The following is a 4,730-nucleotide window of genomic DNA, read 5'->3' on the forward strand; positions in this document are numbered from 1 at the left end:
ACTGGGGAAGAACTTTTAGGGGTGGGTACCACTGTACCTGGGTCAAATGCCACCTCCTGTGAAGCCTTTCCTGACACACTCACTGAATATGTTTGAACTAATTGAGGCTACCTTTTTGTTCCTACACATGTTGTTCATACCTCTAGGTAGCACTTAGGGTTTGATCTTTTTCAGCCTGTTATTGTTCATTGAACCTTGCTTCCCTCATTAGACTGTATACTCCTTAAGGGTATACACAGGGTCTCTTACTCATGTCTGGAGATGCCACCCCAAAACCCCACCCATACCCCACCCAGTCCATCATAAATAAATGCTCAGGAGGTATTACTGAGAGAGTGCCCTGAACTGGCCCCCACCACCAAATTAGGGACTTTGTACTTTTATTCCTCCTACCCTGTCCCTGGCCAGCTCTTCCTGTTATTCAGGTCTTCCACTCATATGCCAGCTTCTCTAAGAGGCCTTCCTTGACTGTCTGAAATAGACTACCATCTATTCAAATCTTTCTCTGTCTCATAACTTGTTTTATTTTCATCATAGCACTCACTGCAGTTTGAAATTATCTCATTTGACTCACTTTATTGTCTGTCTCCCTCTCTGGGATGTGAATCACAGGAGGGCAGGGACCTTGTCTGAATCCCCAGTGCCTAGAACAGTACCTTGTATATAGTAGGTGCTCAATAAATATATGAATGAAATTGTATTTGTTTTGATTATTGACTGATCCCCATGAAGAATATTAGCACCATGAAGGCCAGGACCTTATCTGGGTTACTGCTACATCCTCACACCTAGTGCCTCTGGGTTACTGCTACATCCTCACTGTAGTGCCTAGTGCATAGTAGATGCTCAACGAAGAATTGTTGGGTGAGTGAATTAATGTTCCACATACACCTTAACTCAACGTACTCCACGCTGAACTTAGTCTCTTCTTCCCCACGAAAACTGCTTTTTCTTCTGGGTACCTTGGCTCAGTCAATGGCACCATCATCCAGAAATGACACCCAACCTAGAAACGAACTCACACTCCTTTCACTCATTCATCCACTATTTTCAATTAGTCTCCTAGCCCAGCCTATTCAACCTCCAAGTATCCCACTTATCTGATCATTTTTTACCCCTGCTGCAACTATTCTGATTCAGGCCTCATCTTATTTTCATGACTACTGCGACTGCCTCCTCCTCTCTGCCTCTCCCCTTTTTCTCTCATTTATTATGGAATGCTTCATAAATTTGCATGTCAAACTTGTACAGGGGCCATGCTAATCTTCTGTCTTTTCAATGTTAATATATGTGCTGCTGAAGCGAACACCCTCCTGCCTTTTTGTTTAGCTAAGAAAGCTTAAGCTGCAGGGTTTGTCACTTGCCGTATGGTCACATGGTCGTATGTTTTCTAAAGTTTGCAAAATATATTTAAACCACAATTGGTTAAAATTGCTGTCCCTTCCCACTGAGAGTTTTCCTGGTCACATTTTCCTTGTATTAGGTGGTGCTGGAGCTGCCTCAGACGTTTTTGAGATCCATCTAAGTGGAAGTTGATTTGCGGGATACATTTAGTTTGGGTTTAGTGGGGACATTTATGTTTTTACCACTTCTATTTATAGTTATTACCCAGGTGTAGGAATGACTTCTAGAAATACTCTGTCTACCTTTGAACATAATTTTGTATTCACAAGTCTATATTCTTTTCTTAATGAAATCCTACCTCACAAACTGTACAAGTTTCAGATCCCACTAAACCTGGATTGTCCTCTGGCTAAGCCACAAATGTGACTCTGTTGCTTTTGCTCAAAAACCTACAATGGTTTCTTATTGCTTACAGGATAAAATCTAATATTCAACTTCTTTTTGTAAATGTTTTCCCATGTGCATCCATGCATCTGTACATGATAATCCTTTATGTAAGGTCGGATCTTAACAAACGGCACCGCGAAACAGAGGAAAGCTTCAAGTGAGCTTTATTAGGGAGCGCTCCCGGGCGAGGTTCACTGGTCCGAGAGAAAGGGGCCAGAGAAGTCGCACCCGGGCGAGGGTTGGGCAAGATTTTATAGGGGAAGAAGGGAAAGGGGTGTGGTGAATCTGGGAGGGCGCAGGGTATTCCTTATTTGGTGGTTTCTTCGGGTATCGTGGCAATATCTGGTGCCAGTTGCATCAGTCTTGGGACCGGTTGCATCAGTCTTGGGACCGTTAGTGCTGCCCCTCGAAAGGCGGGAAGGCTGGGCCGGGTGGAAAGTTCCCAGGTCAGTTCCTGGAACTGGGTGGTCCGGAAAGTCTCCAGGTCAGTTTCTGGAGCTGGGTGGTCCGGAGAGTTTCGGTCTGATGCAACCTGTGAATCTGATTGCGTTCCCCTGCCTCGGGCCAGTTGGCCTTACATCCTGACATCTTTGGTGTAATGGGGCGGCGTTCTGATCTCTGGCTACTTCACGCTGAATGGGGCCATCGAAAGGGGAGTTGGGCGGCCAGAGGTCCGAGGCTTAGGGGAGACCAGTGGGGGGTTCTGTAGGAAGCAAGGTGTAAGGACCGAGGAGCATTTGGTTTGTGGCCACCCAAGAGACTTCCTCCATGCGCCTGCGAAGGAACCTAAGAAAACAGGGAGCAAACATGAGCAAGATACAGATGAGAATTAAGGGGCCTAAGACTGGTGTTAGCCAGATATAGAGGGTGGATCACCACCAATCGGGAATTGGGGAGGTGGACTGTTGGTGTTTGCGTTGGAGTTCTTCTCTTAAGCGATGGAGGGCGTTTACGTTGTCTTCGACGAGTCCTGTTTCATTGATGTAATAGCAGCATTCCTCCTGTAGGAAGAGGCAGGTACCTCCTTTTTCGGCCGTCAGGAGATCCAGGGCTCGTCGATTCTGGAGAGCGACTCGGGCTATGGAGGTGATTTGGCGCTGGAGAGAGGAGATGGAGGCGGCGGAGGCGTCAATGGCTAGCTGGAGTTTATGTTCTGAGCTTCAATGGCTAGCTGGAGTTTATGTTCTAAGTCGCGGGATGTTGAAACACTATGTGTTAGAGCTCTCCCCCGCCCGATGCCCGCAGCGACGAGAGAGGAGGCGATGGAAATGCCTGCGACCATAGGGAGAAAGATGGCCCTTTTCTGTTGGCTAGAGAGTTGTGTGGTAAGTGAGAGAAATTCGGCTTGGCCTTATAATGTGAGTTGTGGAACAAGGGTGACGGGGATACATGGGAAGGGGGAGGAAGAGTTGACCTCTTTTGTAAGGGAGCCATTACACCAAAAGAACAAGCCTGGTGGGGCCCCCATTGGCATAGTTACAGGGAGGGATGAATTGCAAGGGAGTGCATCATTAGTTAAGTTTGGGCGGCTTCCGTAGCAAACTGTGAGGTTCTTTTTTTCTAAATCAAGAAATATGGGGACTCTTAAAGGGGTAAAAGGTAAGTTCCGGGAGGGAGAGGTAAGGGGTCCTTGGGGGGTTTCTTTAGCAGCCAAATATAGGGGTTTAGCAAGAAGAGCAAAGTTAGGGATCCAGTGTCGGAAAAATCCTAGAAGGCCCAAAAAGGAGAGAATTTGTTCCGCTGTTTCCGGAGGCTGGAGTTCACGGATAATCCGGGTGCGATCGGCTGTTAGACCTTTTGTGGTAGGGGTAAGGTGGAGCCCCAGGTAGGTTACAGAAGATACAGATAACTGAGCCTTGGCTGGGGAGACCCGATAACCGCTGAGAGCCAAAGTAATTGAGGAGATCTGCAGTATGTTGTCTTGAGAGGCTGAGAGATGGGCTACAAAGGAGGAGGTCATCTACATATTGAAGGAGTGTGCTGGGGGTAAGGGAGCAGGAAGTGAGGTCCCGTGCCAGCGCCTGACCGAAGAGGTGAGGACTGTTGCGGAAGCCCTTGGGAAGAACTGTCCAGGTGAGCTGACTGGAAGTATGAGTATCCGGATCCGTCCAGGTAAAGGCGAAGAGGAAATAGGAGTCGGGATGTAGGGGGATAGTGAAAAAGGCATCTTTGAGATCCAGAACCGTAAAGTGGGTTGTGGATGGGGGGATATGGGAGAGCAAGGTGTATGGGTTTGGTACTACTGGGTGGAGAGAAATTATGGCCTCATTGATTAGTCGGAGGTCCTGGACCAGGCGATAATCCCCAGAGGCCTTGCGGACAGGCAGGATGGGGGTGTTGCAGGGAGAGTCAGTGGGGATAAGGAGTCCCTGGTTTAGGAGTCTGGTGATAATAGGTTGTAGGCCCCTAAGGTGAGTCTCAGAGATGGGAAATTGGGGCCTTGATGGAAATTTGGAGGGATCCTTTAGGCGGTTGAGGACGGGGGAATGGTGTGTTGCTATTATGGGCTTAGAAGTATCCCAGACTTGGGGATTGATTGGGTTCGGTGTGATTGGAAGAGGGGGATAGGAGGGGGAGGGTTCTAGAGACAGGCCGAGAAGAGGAAGCAGGAGTTGGGAGGAGGGGACCTTAGGGTCAAGTCTAACCAGCTGGAGGGAGGCCCCTAAGTGGAAAAGGACATCTCGGCCTAGCAAGGGAACTGGGCAGGATGGTATGACTAAGAAGGAATGAGTAAAAGGGAGTCCTTCGATATGACATGGGAGTGGACCGGTCTGGAGTGGGAAGGATGGTTTGCCATCAATACCCATGACCGAGATCTGGGAAGGAGAAACTGGCCCGGAGTAAGTAGGCAGGACCGAATAGGTAGCCCCCGTGTCCACCAGAAATGAGATGGACTTACCCGCTACCTGTAGCGTTACCCTGGGCTCGGCGAGGGTGAT

The 4,730-nt window shown here is 48.5% G+C and overlaps 1 non-coding gene across 1 annotated transcript; it reads right to left on the reverse strand.

Moving 5' to 3' along the window:
- Positions 1–1,206: 1,206 nt before the first annotated feature.
- Positions 1,207–1,309, reverse strand: LOC112414626 (U6 spliceosomal RNA). Its single transcript, XR_003006196.1, has one exon. It is a non-coding gene; the product is annotated as a U6 spliceosomal RNA (small nuclear RNA).
- Between the last annotated feature and the right edge of the window lie 3,421 nt (positions 1,310–4,730).

The sequence above is a fragment of the Neophocaena asiaeorientalis genome, unplaced genomic scaffold, assembly GCF_003031525.2.
Source record: "Neophocaena asiaeorientalis asiaeorientalis breed wild unplaced genomic scaffold, Neophocaena_asiaeorientalis_V1.1 scaffold313, whole genome shotgun sequence".
Taxonomy (NCBI): Eukaryota; Metazoa; Chordata; class Mammalia; order Artiodactyla; family Phocoenidae; genus Neophocaena; species Neophocaena asiaeorientalis.